Source organism: Phoenix dactylifera, chromosome 13 (assembly GCF_051530095.1).
Source record: "Phoenix dactylifera cultivar Ajwa chromosome 13, Ajwa_hap1_PhDact_Kaust_v1.1, whole genome shotgun sequence".
Lineage (NCBI taxonomy): Eukaryota > Viridiplantae > Streptophyta > Magnoliopsida > Arecales > Arecaceae > Phoenix > Phoenix dactylifera.
Window position 1 is genome coordinate 26,231,494 of NC_143202.1, and position 24,183 is coordinate 26,255,676.

At 41.1% G+C, this 24,183-nt stretch overlaps 1 pseudogene across 1 annotated transcript; it reads left to right on the top strand.

Annotated features, from left to right (window-relative positions):
• The first annotated feature begins 13,980 nt into the window (after positions 1–13,980).
• On the top strand, positions 13,981–15,841 carry LOC103706853 (dirigent protein 22 pseudogene; annotated as a pseudogene). Its single transcript, XR_015972781.2, has one exon. The product of XR_015972781.2 is annotated as a dirigent protein 22 pseudogene (transcript).
• Positions 15,842–24,183: the final 8,342 nt, after the last annotated feature.

Consider the following 24,183-nt stretch of genomic DNA (forward strand, 5'->3'; position numbering starts at 1 on the left):
CTTCACAGCCGACCCCTTCCCCAGTTCTGAAACACCACCGCAGCCATCCGCTCCACTCGCCTGCCCCGCCAGCGACTCCCCCGGATGCAGCTCAGTCGCCGGCACACCGCCGAGCTCCGACATGCCCACCTCCACCGATGACGACCGGAGCAGCTGGCTTCCCGTGCTCGCGGCTTGCTCACGCCGTTGATCCCCTTCGACCCCCGCGGGATGCTCGTTCACCATGGGAGGCCGACCACACACCGGTGCTAAAGGCGGAGGTGAACTCCTGCTCCTCCCGCGAAAGCCAGCCGCCGGCCGCCGCGCCTTCGCTCGGGCCGGCTCCTTCCCCCCAGCTAGAGTCGAAGAAACCCCCTCAGAACAGGCCACAACCGGATCGAACCTGGGCGGGCTTCTGAACCGCTTCAGCGGGCTCGATCCCGGTCCGCTCGGTCGCAGGCCCCCGCTTGACTTGGGCCGCATTTCTAACCGGCCCAGATTCGGCATCGCCCGGTCCACGCACTGAGTCACCTCGGCTGACCCAGTGCCCGTTCCGGGTCTACTCTGTTCACCCACCAGCAGACTCGCTCCCGCCTCCGATACGTCCTTCTCCGGCGTCCTCCGGCGAGCCACCTTGGTCGGTTTCTGCCACCCTTCCAGATCAACCGGAGAGAGTGACGATGTCGACCCAACCTCCATCCTGCTCGGACCAGGGCCGGGCGACGCCGGCGTCACCCCCTTCTTGACACCCGGACCGGACTTCTCCTTCTTCCTGGGAGCCGAGGAGGTCGTCCCTATCCGATTAGTCACCAGCCATGGTCCGAATGCACCCCCCTCCCGGGGCCGGTCTCCCCCTCCCGCGGCTTGCCCGGAGTCCTCCATCACAGCTTTCCCCTTACTCGCCTTCTCATGCCCTGCTTCAGACCCCGCCGGCTGCGCACCCTCCACCGCCGGAGACCCAAAATCGCAGACCGCCGGCCAGTGACCAACCCGCCCACACAGAGAACACGGGGCTGGCAGGTTTTCGTATACGAAGCCCTGCCAGAACTTCGAGGCTCCATCGGCCGATCTCCCCAACACCCAAGTCCCCGGCACGAGTGGCGCAGACGCATCCAATTCAACCTTCACCCTTGCATACCCATACCTCCGACGATCCTCCGTGAAGCCATCCAACCCCAGGGGGTTACCCGCTCTCGCCGCCACCTTGAAGATTGTGTTCTTCTTCCAGAAATCCAACGGTAGGCTAGGGAGACGTAGCCACACGACCACCCGCCCTACACCTCCGGCCCCCGTGGAGAAGTTCGGCCGCCACCTCTCCATTGCGAGGAGCTGACCCGCTACCATCCACGGGCCGGACCGCATTGCCGCCTCCCGGTCCTCTGCGTTGGCGAATCGGATTGCGACAACACCATCCACCAGGGAGAAGGCTTCAACGTCGTAACTCAACTTCCCAACTCGCCGGATCTCCTTCGCCACCCACTCCGCCGGAACGGGCCTCCCCACACTCCTCACGAGAACTGTGGAGCTTCTCCATTCCGACCGCACTTCTTCCAGTTCCTCCTCCGCAATGTCGACCACCTCCGTGAAACGCTTCTGCAACTCTTCCAGGTCACGGCCGGACGTCCGATGACTTATCCACGCCGGCTGCCTCGGCGCGCCTCTCGCCACCTCCGCCCACGAAGGCCTCCTAGCTGCCTTCCTTGGGAGAGTACTGTTTTGCTCCCCCGCCTCTGTCGACTCCACCGGCGCCGACGATCCACCCCCAGCCTCGACCATTTCTCCCCTCCCACACTGTTCGACTAAATGCCCCAAAGATCTGCTTCCCGTTCTTTTGTCTATTTAAAAGCGCCCGGGTTGGTGGGGGTGAAACTTTCCTCATGATCTTTACCTGAGGAAGGGCATGGCTTGGGAGTTGGGAATGCAAGTAACACTTGGATTGTTTTTTTCTCTAAAATAAATATTTCGTACCCTTCAAATGCGGCCATATCCAAAAATAAAATAAAATAAAATAAAAAATAGTAGAGTACTCTAGGCAGCTTTTTTTTTTTTTTTTTTTTTTTAACCCACAGGATATTTTTGGAGTGGTTGGCATAGAAGGCTCACCTCTATTAACTACCGGCTAAAATAAGAATAAAAAAACACTGAATTTTTTTTAAAAAAATGTCAAGAAATATACTTTTGACTTGGTATTAGGTAAGATGGGTCTCAAATTGGTAATCTGGTCATAAATCAAGTCTGAACTTTTAAGTTCAGATCTTTCCTTGTATGAAACCAATTAATCTGATTGAGAGCCATAGTCTTTGGAGCTCTGGAGGATCAAGTATAGGCCTATTTTGCACCACTAATACATGACTTCTTAGGAAGACAATGGAGACAGCATTTTGCCATTAACTTGGAAGATTTTCTGATGGTATGAATTCTTATACTTAAATCAAGCCTAAATTAGATCCTTTAGGCATATCAGCATTCTCGTACATGGCCCACTCAGCTACCTTTCGAAAGCTTAAATTCTAGACAAAGCTAGCTTTCCTGAGAAAGTCGATAGACATGACTTGGTTGCCCAACGAATATAAGTATGGAGCAAGAATCGGAGTCCTTCCATAGTAAAATTGTTTAAAGGTTGTCTTTTTTTCTGAAGGGTAATGGAGGAAGTGAATCGCTTTCCCCAGATTTATTGAGATGGTAATAAAAGAAGACAAAGCTTGTAGATATATACAGAGTTAAGGCATGAGAAGAATATGAGTGCAGAGGGTAGCCTGCTCCTTTCAGTCTGCGTCAAGGGTAACAAGTGGTTCAATAGCAATCTATAGCTGTCAAGTAACCTCGGTGCACAGATTTGTTAAACATAAATAATAACATGCTAAGATTTAGAATCACAATAATGCCGTATTCAAGTTTGAGAGATATACCTGCGGAAGACATATTGAATACGTTCTTCAATCACCTGAAATAATAGCGGCTGGATCTTTCCTTCCTTGCTCCTCACAAAAGATAGCCGTCAATGGGGCAAGCTATCAACCATATGGAGAGGAGAGGGGGACCTAGCCTATATATAGGAAACATAGAGGAGCCTTCCCATTAAAGGCTCCAAAACCCTAATTGGGTTTCCTGGCCTACATACCAAAAGTACCACAATAAATAGGACTCAATCCTATACATCCAAGGTGCACCAAAGCCCATAAAACAAAATGATCACACATCATATTGGGCTTAACCATAGTACCATTCTGAGCCATACGTCTAACCCGTTTTATAAAACAAAAATACGCAATCAGTGTAAGCCCATATTTTGAAATTATTCTAACATTCTCCCACTTGGGCGAACACGGATTGTCATATTAATTTAAAAACTTTGTTGTGAAAACGACTCTCGGGTTAGACTACAAAAGTGGCCACACATATAGCCCAAATAATAATCATCTTGGATACATGATCCGGTCCAACAAGAACATCAACATTGAGCATGAAAGTCGTTACACCATTTAATCGATGTAAGACCACTCCATAGCTACAATTGCTAACATCCTTATCGACATGGATCCCCATCCTCCAACCAATGTGGTAGTATGTAGTATGAAATTAGCACCAAAATGTGATCAAAGGTGTGCTAATTCATATCGGTCCTCATAAATGCTTCAAAAGAAGCCATATGTCTCAAAAGAGACTCACATCATGTCTTTATGCATTATATCTCGAGATCAAAATGATATCATAATAAAAGACATACGTGCAAATCATGCTCAAACATAATTATAATTCCTGTGTACAAAATACAGAATTATAAATAGGGAGATAAATATTTTTATAATTGGAAAAGGCTGTACCCGAAGCATATGGGTTGCCTACGTACCTCGTAAAGAGGATCAAGCCAAAACGTAGTTCTTTTACATAAATAACTCCCACTAACCCAAAATATCAAAAGTTTCCACAATGCCCATATTAACAATATGTGTCTTAAAGACTTTCGGTGCGAGTCCTTTAGTCAATGGGTCTGCAATCATTACCTCTGTATTTATATGCTCTATTTTTGTCTGCCCTTCTTTAACTTTATCTCTGACTACCAAGTACTTGATGTCTATATGCTTAGAGCCCCCAGAACTCTTGTTATTCTTTGAAAAGAACACCGCTGCACTATTATCACAGTAGATGGTAATTGGTCTCGAGATGGAATCAACAACTTTTAGTCCAGAAATAAAATTCCTTAACCAAATGGCTTGGACCGTAGCTCCATAACATGCCACAAATTCAGCCTGCATAGTAGAAGAAGCCACTAGAGTTTGCTTAACGCTTTTCCAAGAAATAGCACCACCAGCCATCATAAAAATATAACCTGAAGTTGACTTCAGATCATCTTGACATCCTGCAAAATCAGAATCTGAGTAGCCTACCACCTCAAGATGATCTGTACGCTGAAAGGTAAGCATATAACCTTCAGTCTTTTTCAAATATCTCATAACTTTCTTAGCTGCTTTCCAATGCTCATGTCCTGGATTCGATTGAAATCTACTAAGGACGCTTACTGCATAGGCTATGTCAGGTCTAGTGCAAACTTGAGCATACATCAAGCTCCCTACAGCACTTGCATAGGGTATGTTCTTCAAAGATTCTCTTTCAAGTTCATTTCTTGGACACTGGGCTTTGCTAAACTTATCCCCTTTTACTATAGGTACATCACCGGGTGCACAGTTTTGCATATTGAATCTCTCTAGGATGCATCGTATGTATGTCTTCTGTGAAAGTCCCAACAAGCCACGGTCTCTATCACGCTGTATCTCAATTCCAAGTACAAAGAAAACTTCTCCAAGATCTTTCATTTCAAAATTAGCAGATAACATTTTCTTTGTCTCATGAAGTAACCCTAGGTCACTGCTGGCAAGTAAAATATCATCCACATACAAAACAAGAAAAATGAATTTTCTCCCACTGATCTTGAGATAAATGCATTGGTCCACTGTATTTTCAACAAAACCAAGAGAAGTCACAACTTCATCAAATTTCAAATACCATTATCGGGATGCTTGCTTGAGCCCATATATGGATTTGTTCAACTTACACACTAAATTTTTCTTTTCCTCTACGACAAAACCTTCAGGTTGCCTCATGTAAACTTCTTCATAGAGATCTCCATTTAAAAACGCTGTCTTAACATCCATTTGATGAAGCTCCAAATTATAGTGTGCTACAAGTGCCATGATAATTCTAAAGGAATCCTTGGATGAAACCGGTGAAAAAGTCTCATTATAGTCAATGCCCTCTCGCTGAGTGAACCCTTTGGCAACCAGTCTAGCCTTTTGTCGTTCAACATCCCCTTTTGAGTCTAACTTGGATTTGTAAACCCATTTGCAACCTATGGCCTTAACATGTGGTGGAAGTTCAAGAAGTTCCCAAACTTTATTTCTCTTCATAGAAAGCATTTCATCTTCCATGGCATTCAGCCATTTATCTGAGTCAGGTCTTGTTAATGCTTCATTAAAAGAAACAGGATCAATATTATGCCCAATATTAAAATCACTCTCCAGTAAGTAGACAATATAGTCATTAGGCAAGGCAGACCTTCTTTTCCTTTGTGATCTCCTAACTTGTGGTTCAGAAAATGACTCTACTGGTGTTGGAGGAGGAACGTGAAGTTATTCTTGATGCTCAGGTTCTTCATTAACTATTGTAATTGGCTGAGAAATAACTTTTTCTTGTACAACGGGAATCGAAACCACAACTTGATCCGGTTCAGCAAAAAATTTATTTAACACGGAGCTCTCACTATTACCAACATCATTTTCTAAAAATTTTGCTGTAATGGACTCAACAATTCTGGTGCCACGATTAGGACAATAGAACTTGTAGCCTTTTGATCTATCTGGATACCCAATGAAAAAACCAGGTGTGGATTTGGGGTCTAATTTCTTTTCATGAGGATTATAAATCCTAATCTCAGCTGGGCAGCCCCAAACTTTAAAATGGGCTAAACTGGGTTTACGACCTGTCCACAATTCAAAAGGAGTTTTCTCAACAGCTTTACTAGGAACCCTGTTCAGAATGTACATGGCAGATTTCAATGCTTCACCCCATAAGAATTCTGGCAAATTTGTTCTCCTCATCATGCTCCTGACCATATCTTTTAGAGTCCGATTACACCTTTCAGAAACACCATTTTGCTCAGGTGTTCCTGGCATTGTGTATTGAGGGACTATCCCACTTTGCTGTAAAAATCTTGCAAAATCACCCATGTTCTGACCAGACTCGTCATACTTACCATAGTATTCACCACCACGGTCAGATCTTACAACTTTAATACTTTTCCCACATTGTTTTTCAACTTCCATTTTAAATATCTTGAATTTTTCAAGAGCGAGGGATTTATCATTAATTAAGTAAACATAACCATAACGCAAGAAATCATCAATGAAGGTTATAAAATATTTGTTCCCACATATAGTAGAAGGTAACGGTCCACTAATATCAGTGTGAATTAGATCCAAAAGACCATCGCTTCTAGTGGATCCCTTTCTTGTAGTTTTAGTCAGCTTTCCTCTTATGCAATCTATGCAAGTGTCAAAGTCCGAAAAATTCAGAGAGGGTAGAATCTCAACTTTCATCAATCTCTCCATTCGCTCTCTTGAAATGTGCCCTAAACGCTTATGCCATAATATAGAGGATGATTCACTAATTAAAGCCCTTTTCTTTCCAACTTTAGTAACACAAGAGACTTCATCAATTGGAGCCAAAATCAATTTGTATAAACCATCACACAAAATGCCATGTCCAACCATACGAGAGTCATAAAATAGTTCAATCATTCCATTACTAAATTTAAAAGAAAATCCAGACTGATCAAGCTTTGACACAGAAATTAAATTCCGTCTCATCGTCGGTACAAAAAACATATTTTCCAAAATAAGAGAAAAACCAGACTCCAAGGATAACTTCACTGCTCCGATAAACTCAACTTTAACTTGAACTCCATTTCCAACGCATAGGTTCACTTCATTCTCACTTGGCCTCCGTCTCCTTATTAATCCCTGTAAGGAATTAGTGATATGAATACTTGCACCAGAGTCTATCCACCAAGAATTTAAAGGCACATCTATCAAATAAGACTCAAAACAAACCAAAACCAAGGAGATACCTGATGAAGTCTTCTTCTTCTCCAACCAAGCCTTAAACTTAAGGCAATCCTTCTGCCAATGACCCTTCTTTTTGCAGAATTTACATTTGTCATTCTTTTTCATAATTCCTTTAGGACCACCAGAAGTCTGCCCACCAGACCCTTTGTTCTGCTGATTGTAGTGAGATTTGTTGCCCTTATGGAACTTGCCCTTACGATTATGAGAAGACCTCTTATTTTGAGAAGGCTGATGGGTCAGTTGCACAGTTTCAACAGTCTCACGACGTATTCTATACTCCTCTTGGGCACACACAGCAATCAAATCATTCAAATCCCATTTGTCACGCTGGGCATTATAAGCAACTTTAAGCTGATTAAACTGGCTAGGAAGGCTATTAAGAATATGATAGATAAGAAAAGGCTCTGCAATGGGAACTTTGAGGGGCTTCCAATTTAGAACTTATGTGCAGCATTTTCATGATGTACTCCCTAACTCCACAAACACCATCATATTTCATATTCATAAATTTATCCATCAGGTCCCCAGTCTCAGCCATATCGGACTCAACAAATCGCTGTCCTATAGCATCCAAAAAATTCTTAGCATTGTCGTGGTCCGGTATAGCACCCATAATGGAATCAGATATGGAACGCTTGATAATCTTCAAACATAGCCTGTTAGCTCTTTCCCATTTGACATACTCAGCCTTGTATTCGATAGTGCTCTTATCTGTTGGTTTTGAAGGCTGCTCCTCCAAAGCAAAATCTAAACCCAAGAGACCCAGTGCTATTTCTATGTCTCGTTTCCATCTCACATAATTATTTCCAGGTAAGGTTTGAACGGCAGACAATTGGCTTGATAGGGAAAAGGCATTCAAGACTGCGGAAACAACATATTTTATTTAATATCATCAAAAAGTGATGCATGCAATCAATGGATGATAACATATCTATCTAATCAACTTGGGCTATTAATTAGATAGTCCGTAATCAACTTGAAAAAAAAAAACATATAAGTCTAATTACGGTAAGAGCCTCGGTGCATCATTGTAGAGTCGCCTTTGGGCTAACAACACAACACGCTATAAAGTACTCTTAAAACATATCATGAAGCTAATTAACAAAATCACATCAGCTTTCGAAACACCATCACCTTTGGGCAGAAGAATGATTCTAGGCTAATGCAATCTTATTAATCACTTCATGTCATTTTTCCAAATCATCATACACAATAACACCTTCGGGCAAGATATTGCATTCAATAATTTGGGAAAATGCAATGCTACCCTTTTTTTTTGTTGAGAAAATCAGATAAATATCAGTGAGTGTGCCACTTTGGTGACTACCATCCACTTCAATTTCAAAATATTCTCTTAATGGGAAAATAAGGATAGTCTTTATGCCCAACAATTTTCAATCACAAAAATAATGGTTTATGTGACAAAAACATAATCATCAAACATGCTTCAAACATAATCAAAAATACATGTGATTGATTAAACAAAAATGTTAATTACAAAAGGCATATATGGCAGCAAGAGATGTCCAAAATTTAACAATTTATAAATTTAACACCTCAATAATTAAGATGCATGAGGGCCTTGATTCAGATTATTCAATATTTAAATAACAATTAAATAGGTTACTAACTCTTAGCCCCAGCCCAAAAAACCCATTCTGGTCCATTAGGATGTAGTACAAATAAAATAAATATGAGCTGATTAAATAAAAGGGCCCAACTTGCAATTATAGACCTATTCAGATTGGGCTTAGTAGGACCAAGCCCAATCAGAAGGAAAAAACCCTAAATTCCTTTTTTTTGACCTTTCTTCTTCCTCTGGCCGCCGCTGTTCCCTTTTTTTTTTGTGTGTGTGTGGGAAGCAGCCCGTGGCTGCTACCCGTGGCTGTCCCATGGTGGCAGCCCGCGGCTGCCATCCATGGCCGCCACCCACGCCGGGCCGCCGCGACGCCCTGAGACGCGCGGCCGGCCGTGGGGTGGCCGGGAGAGGGCCCCCACGGCCGAGCCTGGCGGCGTCCCGGCAAGGCCCCACGGCCTGCGGCCGGCCGTGGGGAGGCTTGGGACGCGCCCCCAGCTTCCCAGCCGCGGGACCATGCCGTCCGCCTCCCGAGGACCTGACGGCGTCGCCGCGAGGCCCCACGGCCTACGGCCGGCCGTGGGGTGGCTTGGGACGCGCCCGCGGCCCGCAGCGGCGGCGGCGTCCGCCTGCTGTGGCGCCGTGGGGCGGCCGTCCGCCCGCGGTGGTGGCGGGCGAGCCGCCTCGGCCTCCTTCCGCCGGCCGTCGCACGGCACAGAGGCGCCGGCCAGCGGCGAGGAAGGCCCCTTGCCATCCTTCATCTTCTTCTTCTTTTAGCCCATGAAGAGAGGAGTTGTAGAGCGGGAAGAAGATGAAGGATGTATGCGGGAGAAGGAAAACAGAGTTTTTTTTTTTTTAAATTCGAAAATAATATACAATGGCAGATTTAAATTAAAATCAAATTTGATATTTGATTATCAATGAAAAATCTGTGTATGCAGATTTATGCAGAAGATCCATTCACCAATGCATAAAATTAATCCGTAAGTCTAGATGAAATCATAATTGTGTATGAAGGACTCTAATCTTAGCATGGAGGCTCTGATACCAATTGTTAAACATAAATAATAACATGCTAAGATTTAGAATCACAATAATGCCGTATTCAAGTTTGAGAGATATACCTGCGGAAGACATATTGAATACGTTCTTCAATCACCTGGAATAATAGCGGCTGGATCTTTCCTTCCTTGCTCCTCACCAAAGATAGCCGTCAATGGGGCAAGCTATCAACCATATGGAGAGGAGAGGGGGACCTAGCCTATATATAGGAAACATAGAGGAGCCTTCCCATTAAAGGCTCCAAAACTCTAATTGGGTTTCCTGGCCTACATACCAAAAGTACCACAATAAATAGGACTCAATCCTATACATCCAAGGTGCACCAAAGCCCATAAAACAAAATGATCACACATCATATTGGGCTTAACCATAGTACCATTCTGAGCCATACGTCTAACCCGTTTTATAAAACAAAAATACGCAATCAGTGTAAGCCCATATTTTGAAATTATTCTAACAAGATTTCCCCAGAGCTAAAAACACTGAAGAGTTTTTGTATGAGACGCAGCCAATGAAGAAGATTTTCTGACAAAAATTCAAGAATTATATTCACTCCGGACCTGACAATGTATATTCACATTATAGTAGGGGAAGAAAATCCTGCAGCTGTTGATGAAATTGTAACAAGAGTTAGTAGTGAATTTACCATCATTTGTGAGTTCCTTTAGAGGTCATCATCTGACATGTTCCTCATTTCAGTTTTTGGACCCAATAATAGGTCAATATTGAATACTAGGCTTGATGTCTCAGAATTGATGACATCCAATAGGAATGTTAATTATCATTCATCTTATCAAAACAAAAATCATAATAACGATTTCCTTGTCGGAACAAAGTAGTTTGAAGCTTTAAAAATCCAACACATATGTCCAGCATACTATATTTTTTAAGTTTTCAAAATATCATGAAATTATGCTCTAAATAAAACTTGATAATTTTTTGCTTAAAAAATAGTCTTTATAATTTTTTTTAAGAAGGAAAGGAAGTGATTACAGCCCTATCAACCATACAAATCCAAAGTGCTCCAAGATACGACTCTCTCCTGAGTTATGGCTCTTGCTAGGTATGGCCAATGCAAAAATCTACTAGATCATTCAAATTGCTGAAGTTAATTTCCCAAAAGTCATAGAATTCTGTATTTTTTTATATATTTGATTAGCCAAGCAATATGTTAAATTAAGGAGGAGGACTTTCTCATCTTTCCTTCTGTATCAAAGAATTTCCATGTGGTTCGTCTCATAAGAGAAAACAGCTGAGCCATTGACACATGCTTTCATAACTAAAAAATGTAACTAGCAAAATCATTCAGCTGGTGTGCTGTTTTTGTATTTGCGCCGTGAATTGTGGCAAAATAATGGAAGTAAAGAAGAATGTGAATGGTGGGAGACAGATGAGTGAATTTTTTGGGTGGTTTTTCTGAGTTACCATGACATTATGTAACAGCTTAAGACCTCACCCAAAATAGCATCAGGTTAAGAGTTTAAATCCATTCAAATCTAATTACAAGGATTACGATCGGCCCGTGGTCAGCCTCAATGAGCCTCTGCTGCAATGTTCCCTAGTCCACTTGGGTCATAGGCTGGATTTACTCTGATACTATTTGTAACAACCAAAGATTTCATCCAAAATAGGTAGCTCGATGGTATTTTTTAGGTTCTTTAGACCTGTATAAGTACCCAAGATCTCTTCGACGAATAACTGATGTAGAACTAAACACATGCCCACGGATCCCCCACATTATTCTTCTGCATTTGTTAGTGGTCCTGCTACTCTTCGTCCACAATAACTGGGACCCAAAACGAGTAGAAAATGGGTCACATAGAAAAGATTAAAGTCGAACCTGACTTGGCTTAAACACGCGTGCACTGCGTGGGGCTCTGCGTACATCTTCCACATTACTGGGAGCGAGAGAGAGGAGAAACCACAGCTTTGTGAGTGCTACCATCCTTGTTATTCCTTGGTTGAATAGTACCAGTTTTATTTTACCCTTTTTTTGTTTTCTATTATCTTTAAACTCGAGCAATTATATATCAATTCAGCAACACCATCACCCTTCTATTTCCTCAAGTTCAATTTTAATGGGACTGTCATGAAAAAAAAAGGTGCATTTGTGGAGCAGACTTTATTATATGAAGTGCTAAGTGCATCGCCAGTTGCAGACGGTGTTAGAATTTTGGATACTACAATTCCAATGGTGGAGTTACGTGCAGCTTGGAAAGATCTAAATTATGTTATATATACATTAAGAGTTTCACAGGTTTATTTAGACGAAGACTCTATAACAATTATTAGATATATTTCTAATTCACTTCCTACTAACAGAAGACTTCTTCCACTGGATTGTTGGCGATGATGCATTCACTACTCTAAATTGAGATTTCACATATTTATAGATAAGCTAATAGTGCAACTGATCGGATGACATTTTATGTGGCAAATTATATGAGATCTACATTATAGGTTTTTTCAACAGATCTTCCTATTCAATTTTGTAATATTTTATTTTTCATTCCCATGGATGTATTTATGCCCAATTAACTTAAATCATCCGATTTATCAAAAAAAAAAGGTTGACTATCACCTGTGAGACGTAACCTCATGATACAATAGTCTTTCTCTTGCCCGACTAATTCTAGCAATCAATGGTTACAGTTTGGTGTTTAGTTTAAATGTTGGCATCAAACATCATGGCACTTTCATGGGATGTGAGACATAACTAGTTGATGGTTTGTATTGGTTATTTCAATCTAGTAGATATATTTTAAGTGCATATAATGTGAGTGCCTCATCATAAAAGAAAAGAGATCTCCTCTATAACACTTAAGAGTTGTGTTTGATACTCCAATATGCCAAATTCCAGGCACAAAATCTTGCTTTGAATCAACTCTCGAATGCTTGGTTATACTTGCCTTCAAAGCAAGCCCCACCTTCGGATGCCAAAGTTTGCTACTTAAGATATTAACCTTTGGACATAATAATTAACACGAACTATTACATGTATGATGACTCCTTTGAATTCCCAAATGGCCTTATTCCACCATGTAATGATTTCACCCAAGAAAATAAAAAAAATGATTTTGTACCCACAGAACATTAATTTTGTACGATCCTAAAGTAATAAAAATGCCGGAAGGTAGGGTGGGGAGGTTTCTCCCAAACATTCTCCACCTTCCAATTGTTTTATGCTTCCTTTAGACTCTCCCTGATTTCTTTTTCATCGTGCTGCTTTTCAAAGTTCTCTCCCGAACACTCTCTTCCTCCTCATGTAAGCAGAAGTCCCCGCATGAGAGTCCTTTAAAGCGTGGTAGCTAAGCAAAGTCAAATATGGATTCTTTAAACACCATAGTTGAGAAATTTGTATTAAAAATATGATTTAAATTACATATATTGTTCATAGCACTAGTGTGCTTTATATTCAAATTGAGCTCATAGATATAGTAAGATACAACAATAAAGTTCTATGATTATGAGAAAAATACTAGAGGACATATATATAGTATAATATAATAACAAAATTTTATGATTTGATATGAATACTGAATTTGAATATGACAATTAGATTCTATGATTTTTAGAGATTGATCCGAGCTGATATACCAAGATTATGCATGCAATATGTAATAACTGTGATATCTAATATTATACGTACTATAATAGGCGAGATTGTACATGATTCTGACAACTGTAATATATCAGAAGGCACCATAAGCCTAGTAATCAACAAGAAGGTCATGGCGGTCGAGGACGATCATACTGTGATATTCAATGTCGTGCATGCATGTTATATTATAACAGATGTGATTGTGCATAATTCTCACTTAATTGTAGCGTTGACGGGTCCACAACGTTGGTTTCTTTTTCCCCGGTGAATTAATTTTATCCCACCGTCCCCGTTTAACAGACTTGGAGACCTCTGAATGGAATAAATAAAGGCAACGGTGGTTCCAAGTGCTGGCTCCCGCACTGATTGAGAGCTTGAGACCAGGAGCTATATGTAACAGAAAACAGCAAGTTCCAGTGAATCCAATCCTGTCACATAATCCTACACATGGTGGGACCATGGCTTATTCCCATACTTTTGGGTGCTGACTTGGCTGTTCCCTATTACCTCCATGGAACCAAAGCTCCCGCTGAGCCAATTAGTTTGTGTCACGAATTTTACTACAACTTGGTCCCCACACTCATTATTGCACTTCATTTCTCTTTGCCACGATGGTTTTCCTCTATAAATATAGCTTCCATCTTAGCTTAATTCCATGCCCTCCACGCATTGGCAGAAAAATGGCTACCGTCACCACAACCATTTCATCTCTTCTTTTTGGCATGCTCCTCCCATCCCTCTTCCTCCCCACTTGCGGCCTAACTAATGCAAAAACCCAGGCCCATTTCTCCAAACCAGCCCACATGAAGCTAAGGCAGAAGGTAAGCCACCTCCACTTCTTCTTCCATGACGTAGTGAGCGGCCGCAACGCGACGGCGATGCCGGTCACCGATCCGGTCATGCCTTTGCCATCGAGCTTCGGCAAGACCGTCATGATGGATGATTTGCTGACGGAGGGGCCGGAGCCGACTTCGAAACCCGTGGGCCGGGCTCAGGGGATGTATGCATTTGCGGCCCAGCAGGAGCTGGGCCTGCTCATGGTCATGAACCTGGTGTTCACAGAGGGGAAGTACAACGGCAGCGTGCTCACCGTGCTCGGACGGAACCCGGTGCTTCACCGGGTACGGGAGATGCCGGTGGTCGGAGGGAGCGGGCTGTTCCGATTCGCCCGGGGCTATGCTCAGGCCCAAACCCACTGGTTTAATCCCAACACGGGGGATGCCATTGTTGAGTACAATGCTTACGTGCTGCACTACTGAACTGAACTTAATAATTGAAGTGCCGCTTGAAGCAATAATTAGCTGTAGGTCGTCTTCTTTTCATTTTTGAGTGTTGATCTTTAAGCAGACTGGTGTCTTTATTTGATACTTTTCTTCCTCGGTAGATGCTCAGGCTCCTTTTCACTGTGTCTTTGTGGGAGTTACCCTTCAGTTAGATTAGATTCATAACATAACAGTTTTATCCCATGGACGGTACCGCCCTTCTGTTTGCATGGACGGCTTGTCGCTGAGCAGTGAAACAAAGGACGAAGTATTGGTGGCCGTGTGAGACCTTTCACGAGGGCGTCTCCACCGAGTCCGGATGCTACTGAATTCCACCCCGTGATCTACGGGTCCAGATGATGGGGACGTCTCATCTTCTCTCTCTCTCTCTCTCTCTCTCTCTGTGTGTGTCTGTGTGTGATATCATTGGATGTGTAAGCCCAGCACCATTGGAAGAGACTATGAATCTTCCAAAACAAACCACGAAATCCATCACATTGGATGCTGCGGCGACGACGACATCTATGGTAACTTAAATAAGAAGCATGGATGCATGGAAAAGTCTAATTATCCCAATTGGTGAAATGTTAATTGGACCACTTTATGAGACAAGCCCTGTTGGACGGATGTTATATCGTAAATCTTTTTTTTATTAGCATCACATCAGTTAACTTCAAAAAGTAATAATATTTAATTATCTTTTGTACGTCGGTCCCTGCTAAGGTCATGCTGATGCCACAGTAGCCCTCCTATCAAACCTGTCCTATGGTATATTAGACCTCCCATCTGCTATCATGATCTCCATCCTCCCTTTTAAGAATAGAGTGATAAAAGAGCATATAGAGTAGAGAGCAAGGACATGGCAAGCACTACCACCAAGAAGCTGACTCCCCCATGGTTCCTCCGTCCACGCTGGTGCAGGCTAAGGCGACAAAGCTGCCTCAAGCGTGCTGCTACTGCCACTTCAAGCTGATATATGCTATTAATTGCTTGGATGCTTTGCATGGTGGAAAGTTGCACGCTGGATTACTCGTGAATGTTGTTATGGAGATCCTCCATGCGCCCAGGGCATCAAACCAAAAATTTGTGTCATTGTGCTTGCCACCATCTTCCTCACAATCGATGAAGGAGAGTAGCTGTTATGTTGTTTTCTTCTTGTTCTTGTCATCGCCGTCTTCATTGTCGTCCTCGTTGTCGTTGTTTGCTACTATTACGAATAAATTTATTGCCTTCTGTTTCATTGTTGGTAGACTTATTCAAGTCTCAAATCGTTCCTATCGATTGAATTTGTTTTACCGAGTTATGTCTCTAGGTGCAAACTGCGTCACCCTACTAACAGCCACTTGACCAGCCCTAAATAGAGTAGAAATTTGAAGTCTAGGTCTAGGGCAGATACAATCATTCTGAGCTAATAACGACACAAAACAAGCTTCCTTAAGGTCGACTTTGACGGATCGGTGCTGGATGGCGGTACGCGAGGCGGGGCAGTCTTTGTTATACGGGATCCTCACTCTAAGGTAGTGGCAGCGGGCGGTTGCCAGTTGTTCGACACATCAGTTCCAGGGGCGAACTTGCGAGCTGCTTGGGCAAGCCTTCGCCATGCGCGGCAGGTGCTGCGGGCCAGCTTGATCATTCTGGAGGACGATTTGGCTATGGTCATTGGGTAGATTCGAAGGGGACTGAGTGGTGAAAGCACAGACCACCCTCTGATCTGGGACATTGGGATGATGGTGAGGGGTAATGTGGTCTTCGAGGCCAAGCATGTCTTTAGAGAGGCCAACGAGACGGCTGACTGGGTGGCTTCCTACGCGGCCTACCACTCAGGATACGCCATGTGGTCAGGAGAGCGGGAGCTGCCACTGGCACTCCGCGAGCTTGTGTTTTCTGATTTTTTTTGCATGTATTCATACGCGTATTGTATGAAGAACTTGTTAAAGCAAAATATAAAAATAAAAAAAATAACGACACAAAAGAAACCCGACGATTATCTAACATATCATAAAACATAAAGGTCTCGTTAAGTTTTCACCCACAACAACCACCACTTGGCCTAACATGTCACCTACCACCATGAGACTCAACTATCATTTCCTTCAGCCAGCATATGGACGTCATTTCTCTTTCCTCCGTGTCACTGTTTTTAGAAATGGGGACTTTAGCCCAATAAGTGCTGGAATTTTGTACCTACCCAGAACAAAAACTGACCCAATTGATGGATTGTAGAATTAGGAAATCTACATATACCTGGACTTGAAGAGATTGGATACCACCCCTTGTATTAGGTGACAAAATCTTGTTCTCGATTTCTTATTAATAATGAAAAATCCCTTAAAAATGGCCATAGCTTATGTCCCATGTTGGTGTGCCTACTAAGACAAATAAACTCGTTGCACCGGCCAGGGACACACCATAGGTCATTTTGCAATAAAACGAATGGGCATGTCACAGTTGAGCAAGTTCCAAGACCAAGCCTCATTAAGGCCCAATACCAGGCTAGGCTCATTTCAGAGGGAGAACTATGGAAGCATAGCTATACACAAGAAAGATGAATGGATGGTTTTGATCACCAAGACACCAATGGAACATTGGAGCCCACAAGAGATTGAATGGCCCACAACGTTGTTGCATATTGGCACTGGTGTAACTTTGTCCTTGAAAAGGAGGAGGAAGGAGGAAGATGATGGATAATATGTATGCTAATATGATGTGAGAAATGTTAGTTCGACATGCATGCACAAACATGAGATTTTTCAGTTCACATGCATATGCATGCACAAGTGCACCCAAGAGTCGAATTGTACACAAGCACATGAACATTACAATATATCATAAAATCCATGATATTATTTCTCATATTTTTAAAAAATATCAAGAAAAAACACTTTGCTCTACATTCGTAATATGTTAACTCGTACTATAATTTAATTACCAAATATTAGTTTATAGTTATTCTTTATTTTTCTTATCAATAAGTCAAAATTTTTTTTGGAAGCATGATTTACTAATGCAAAATAAAAATGCTAACTTAGAGTGCATATTGATGCTGAGTTTAACTCGATCAACAATAAGAATGCAGGAGATTGACTTGGCAAAGGGTCTCGATCATTAATTTGACTAGATTTTGTATCAAAAATATATTAAAAACTATAATTTTTTAAATAATGTATAATATTCTTATTATTTTTTAATTGCAACACAAGTAAAATTATCTATATTTTAAAGAACTTGTAAGAAAAAAATTATATACAAATATAAGAATGTGTTGAAGTTATTGATGCTCTTAAATACTTTAAACAAAATTATTTTGAAAATATCACAAAGAAAGGAATGAAGTTATTGATTTTGCATTTATCAAAGTACAAAAGATTAAATCTTTTGTAAAAATAAATATTAAAATATGAAATATGACAACATATTTCAAATGAGTATATTTCATGCGAATAATCTTTTAACTATAGTAGACATTAATTTAATAAAATAGATTACTGTCAGGTGGTTGGGCTGTTCTTATTTAGTTGATAGGTCACCGATTTAATTCCTACTACAGATAGTACATGAAATAGTTTTGTGGTTTTTCTTCGCACTAAATTCCTACATTTTCTAAGTACCGGACACCAACACTTGCCCTGCATTTTCGAAAAAAGTGGGAGATATAATGGATCATAAGTTTTTCAAAAAAAAATCCAATATTAATTTTTGGCGGTCAAAATTTTTTATGATTTCTTGCAGTGGGATGGACACTTAAGAGTGTGCAACTATAAACTATTTTTTGTGGTTTTTTTACGTCCTATTCACAACACAACAGAAAATACTTGATGCCTTTCACTATAAGAAAAGTCAGTTTTATCGTCGGCAATAGACGACGCTTCATGGGCTAAGACGACGCTAAATACCGTCGTCGAAAAATAAAAAAAAACTGACGCTTTTCGAAGCGTCGTCGGAGGTCATTTTTGAAATGACGACGCTTTCAAAAGCGTCGTCAGAGGCCAAATTTTTCCAAAAAAAAATAATCCGCATCCTGCCTCCCCGAACGACGCTTTATAAAGCGTCGTCGGAGGCCCATTCTTCCTTACAAATTCCTAACCCCCTCTCCTTCTCTCTCCATCGCTCGCTTTCAAAAGCGATCCCTAACCCCTCCGGCCGCCGCACCCCCCTCCCCTCCTCTCTTCGTTGCTCTTTCTCGATCTCCAGATTCAAGAAGCCATCTCCTTAAAAAGTGTCGGTATAGACCTTAAAAAGCGTCGCCAAAGCTTCTGTTTCTTGTAGTATTTGGAGCTTAATTCCTTGCTTGTCAGTGATGCATAAGAGGACTATTTTTTGCGCTTCCACTGCACATCTGATGCATAAGCTCCTAAAATATATCAGAAAGTCCACTCATCATAAAAGTGCATCGCCCATGCTCTCCAAGGATAAGTATCCGAAATCCATTGCTGAGTGCCGGGAAAAAGGGCATGACAATGCAATGCACCGGCCATCGAACACCTTGGGCCATTACTTAAGAGTGTCGCACCCGGCCAAAAGAAATGGAGACGTTTGGGAAACCCATGCTTGCCGGCGTCTCTGAGTAGATGCACGAGTTTGTGTTGTAGAGAGAATTGGTTGCAAGGACTGACACCCCCATGTTTAGGGCAAGAGTGTCCGCAGCACTCTGATGAGTCCCACAAACCAGATAAATTAATGGATATTGGCTGGTCATCAGCGAGGGATTTGTTTTGGCATGGGTTCAATTTGTGTCGAACAAACTCGAGGTTTATATCGCATTCTAACCTGGAATGGAAGATGGATGGATTTGTTTTGGCATGGATTCAATCAGGAGCGGCCCAATGTATTTGGAGACCTAAAGCCGTTTTGCCTTTGAAGCCTTCCCTGCAGTAGACCGGTCTAAGACCAACTCATAGAAAGGTCTTTTTTCTTTCCATTTTGTGTTTGAGGCCTTTCGGTGAGCATTCTTTGGGCCAGAGCCTTAAGCGACCTCCTAAGTTGCCTAAGGGTTAGGCCAGCCCTAGGTTCAATTTGTGTCGAACAAACTCGGTGTTTGTACAATATGCTATCCTATAGTGGAAGCCTCGAAGTCGGTTAGATAGTAGCGATATGCTTTGCTAGGAGCTGAGTAATTGTGAGAGGCTCTTATCTTGATAATGAAATTAGGTTTAGGTCGAGCGCTTAGGTTTAATTTAACAGAACGGGCATGAAGGCCACTAATTGGAGTAAAGTATTGGATAGGATTGCTTATATCAGGTACATAAAGAGTGGCCAAAATGATACTACATGGTTGATGGAGTGATAACAACCGAAATGACGCATGTCAATATTAGAGATAGACAATTATCTATCGGTTAAAAGAGACATGCATAAAATTAAATTATAATCTAAGAAGGGATATGCGTCAATGGAATGATCAGCTTTTCCATTTTATTTTTCAGCTATCTTTCTTTATCTTTATTTATCTCTTAGTTCGTAGTTTTTAGTAGTGTCACCATATTTATCGATCCCTTCTCAAAGAGGATAGAACCTAATAGCAAATTTATTTAAAAGTAAGGCAACAGAATCAAATACCGTCCATCCTTTCTAATTCAGAAATCAGTAGTATGCCTGTACATCAATCTAGCCCAGCCGTAGATTGTTCTCCTTTCCATTATATCTAGCGAGAGAAAAAGAGGAGCAACATCTGAGTATAGCTGAGGTTGGGCATGCCTCAGCTGTCTCATCTTTGGGATTGCCCAATGTTTTCTAATGTTGATAAAGCCCTAAATTTTATATAAAAAAATGTGGTGCTGCAAGCATTACCACTAGGGATCATCTGGTACTTCAATAATTGAACCTTGCTCGAACAACATATAAATCTCATACAAAAAAAAAGTTACATGTTGTAATGCTCTATTTTTTGCACCACAGTGGCTGCAAGATTGATCGGGAGAATTTTGTTTTGTGCTGCTCTATTTTCTTCTACATGTTGGACATATCAAATGCATCATTAAGTTTTTTAAAGAATTTTTTCTTGCTTACTTATGGCCCATATTTATCAGCCAATCAGTCCCTCTTTTCAGTGGGTTAGTTTTGAGACTGTTACTTCTTCTTTGTTTATATAAAAATTTCAGATGATTGTTGTACCAAGAAAAAAAAATAAAATTACTCCAAAAGTCTATATATCGTTCTGCAAGCAATACGGCTGTTTTATACTTTGTGATCAAATAATTCTAACTAAGAAGGATAGATGTCATGCATCCATGCTCCATGGAATAGAGCTTCAGTATATATCCAACATATCAAACTATTTAATTATCTAATTAGTCATTAGGCCTTACTCAAATATTAAAGTAAATCTTGGGGGGCGGTCATCAGCTATATATGACTCCACGAACATATATCTCAACCATTATTCTAGCATCCATATATCTTCTAAGCTGGCCATGCTTGTCCATCTATAAAGGATCATGGTTTGCACGTACATAACCTTGCTTTCTCCAATGAAAAGCAAAAAAAATAAAGAAAAAGGAAAGAAAATTTTGTACACGACCATGAGTCAAAGCCCTATCTTATCCTCTATATAAAGTTTCTGATTTGGTTTGGCTTAGCTTAGCATATTACATCAATTATCCAAGGTCCATAGTCAACAAAGGCGTGAGGTCGATCTCTGGCAGTCATATATATGATATTGAATTATGATAGGCTTCTCATGCCACTTCTTGAAGCAAGAGACATGATCAACTTTGAGCAAGATGTTCTTTTTTCTAAGAGGGGTTTCCTTTTGATTTGAAATGTCTGCAAAAGAGATCTTCCACAAAGGTCGGCTTTACTTAAAAGAAAAGTAGCACTTTCAAACTATTAGTCTATCTTTCTGCGATGGTTAAACAATAATGAGCAATATTTATATTTGAAAAATATAAGTATTTTAAACTGGTGCACGTAGAGGCTCACTAGCGACCAAGTTATAGTGCTTTCCATGCCCACAAGAAACCATTCATCAAACTGTTGAAGCCACGCCAAAGATACTTCCCACCATTGCCCACCTAGAAAAGGAAGTGAATAGGATCTTGAAACTCCAATCCTAAAACTTGGCAATTACGCTGAAGCTGTCTTCCCTTGAAATGAAAGCACTAGAATTTGAGTGCCAAAGCTGTCGAAGTGCTCATGGCTTGATAGCAAAGTTGCCGGAAGGCCACCCACTCGGATCATGGGACATAATTTAGGCATGCCACCATCTTTATACCCACTAACATGAGCATGGGCAAGGTGGCATGGTCTGTAACGGCTCTTTTTAGCCCCATAGAAAGCATAGACTGCAGGTGGGGATTTCAATTCAAACTTGTGTTCTTAACAAAGAAACAACCAATGCACTAATGTGCCATGTCTAATGCATTTGAGTTGGTCTACTATATGAGTTGGGTCCAGATCAACTAAGGTCACCAAGGAAAAAGCATGACACATGGCCTCATCGGAGAAGATATGTCGACGGTCACCGCATGCTCCAAAGTGACATGTTGTTGATTGCTCCCTTTGTGGTTGATTAGGTTCGATCCAATGTAACATCCATTATCTCGAGCCCTTCGGCCACCTCCCGACATGCATAAGAGATCATCAAGCATGTTCGCATTTAGAAACCCTAATGCCCCATTCTACATCAAAAAGAAATCTAGACCCCTCCTAAATAAATGGATGGATTTAGCCTATGAGCCACAACTTGTCCCAATCTTCTTCCTCAGATTCCTTAGCTTTGTTTGAATGACCACTCTTTCTTTTGGTAGGCTTTTTAGTTAAGCACGTAATGCCCACAAGGAGGATTACATGTGGAGCCGTGTTCTTCTACAGATGGTGGTTGTTGGAGGGGGAGGTACTACTACCTTTTTTTTTACTTAATCCACTAGCAAAAGGTAATTTGAGTGTAGCCCCACTCATCAATTATAGTTGTTCTGGTGAAGGCAAGGTTGAAAGCATGCTCGCACTATGATGATACCAAAAACCACCACTTAGACGCCACAAAGGCAAAGGTATTTTTCATAATGTTCTTTCTCCTCGACAATTAACAAGCTCTTTTCTTCTCTGTCCTAACATCCAAGAAGGCTTCTGCATTAGATCTTTAGCGTCACCAAACTGGTCAATGGTAGGAGAGATTATAATGTGGAATTCATGGTGGTACTTTCGTAAAGTAAATGACATCACAATAGTCAAAAGCATTTTGATATGATCGATCAGATAAAGAAAGCAATTCTTTCAATACGCTCAACTCGAATTACTTACGAAAATTTAGAAAAAATAAAAATTTTGGTTAAAGTAGGGATAGATTCCCTTCTCTTTCATTAACGAATAATAAATCGAGATATATAGCTTCTATTTATACTAATCAAATCCGTCTTTCTATAAGTCAGGTCACATTTCTCTTCTAGATAAAAGAGGATACAAGTTTTCTGAAAAAGATTGACTTTGCGTGCAGATGCTTCACCTAACTCTTTTTGAATTAAGAGATACGTTCGATCAAAATCTTTTCCAAAAAAAATAAAAAATAATTGGATCAGCCCACTTCGGGATCCAAAGGATTAAATTTGATCTTGAATGCTCGATGCCCACATCTCTAAGGAATGACTACGTCATAAAACTCGAAAAATTATTTGTTTTCAAGAAAAAAAGAAAACAATGCAATTGGATATTGTACGAACAAGTTGGGGCTTCCAGAAATTTGGCAGGTGATTTGACTTCCCAAATAATGAACCTTGCTCGAGACCCTATCTAATCGTCCCTAAAATGGCCATAGTTATCCACAACGAGGGTGGTGAACCTCTTGCATCAATTTTATACAAAAATAAAGAGAATTTTATCACAGAATTGGAACTCACTCTAAGCTTGAGTATCTTTAGACAGTGAGGGAGAGAAATAACACAAAAAGTATATCCAAAATGGAAGTCTATTCATCAATTCCCACTATAAAACAAAGGAGAGGTTCTAGTTCTCTCGTACCCATGCAATTACATGTCACGCAAGAGATCGAGTTGATTAGTAATATGAAATCAGATTCCTTAAGCTGATAGGGTCTTTTTTGTTTGAAGCAAAACCTAAGTTGAAAGTTATATACGTGTGTGTTTGTATGTATGCGTGTATATATATCCTTTGTTATCCACTTTTTAATTCATCTTTAGCTTTACCACGAAATGCATCCTGAATATGCGGGCTTCACAAATGGCTAACGAGATAGTTCTTATTATCATCCTGTGGACATGAGGGCATTTAGTGCATTCTCGTCCAAATAACCATGAACATGCTTTCTGAATTGGAAAATTTTAATTCACCCATCACTTATATATATACACACACACATATACATATACATATATATATATATATACACACACACACACATACATACATATATATAATCCGGTCGGGTGAATCTCCACTCAGATCCAATGAGGTCATGATTGGATGATGAGGTCCAGTAACAATGATCCATGCTATTGGATATGTCCTATTGCAGCATTGCTTCTAAATTATTTACATACTAAAAATCATATAATTTGGAGACTCCTAGTCTGCATCAAGTGGTCAAAAATATATATTATTTTATATTATTTAAACTAACCAATTTTTAAC